We start from the raw sequence: 428 nt of genomic DNA, 5'->3' as shown, positions 1-428 counted from the left end.
AACCCCCACCTCGGCACACTAAAGAGACAAAGATAATTAATAATCTTTGTGGCGAAGTGTTGGGGGGCGGGGGTAGAGTTTAAACACCCGCCTATCGCAAACCACTATGTAAGTCCCAAAATAGCTTATTTATAGAATAAAGCTCTCTTCTTTCCCACCAACGCCACTCTACTGCTTTAAAAATACTGCAGCTTTTTGATACAAGCCCATTTTTATCGGAGATTTCTCCTTCCTTTTCGTTTACTGGGACCCCCGGTAAGGCGGCCCTTCCCGCCTGCAGTCGCACCCACAGGGATCCACTAGATCAGGAATTCGCCCGGACAGGTCACTGCCCCTGGACAGAAACTCCTCCGTCCGACCCCCCCAGCCGCCAGACCGCAACGCAGGCGGACAGCGGGGCATTCCCGGGCCTGGCACTGGCGGGGGGG

Source organism: Geospiza fortis, unplaced genomic scaffold (assembly GCF_000277835.1).
Source record: "Geospiza fortis unplaced genomic scaffold, GeoFor_1.0 scaffold40, whole genome shotgun sequence".
In the NCBI taxonomy this organism is placed as follows: domain Eukaryota; kingdom Metazoa; phylum Chordata; class Aves; order Passeriformes; family Thraupidae; genus Geospiza; species Geospiza fortis.
This window is presented reverse-complemented; position numbering follows the sequence as displayed.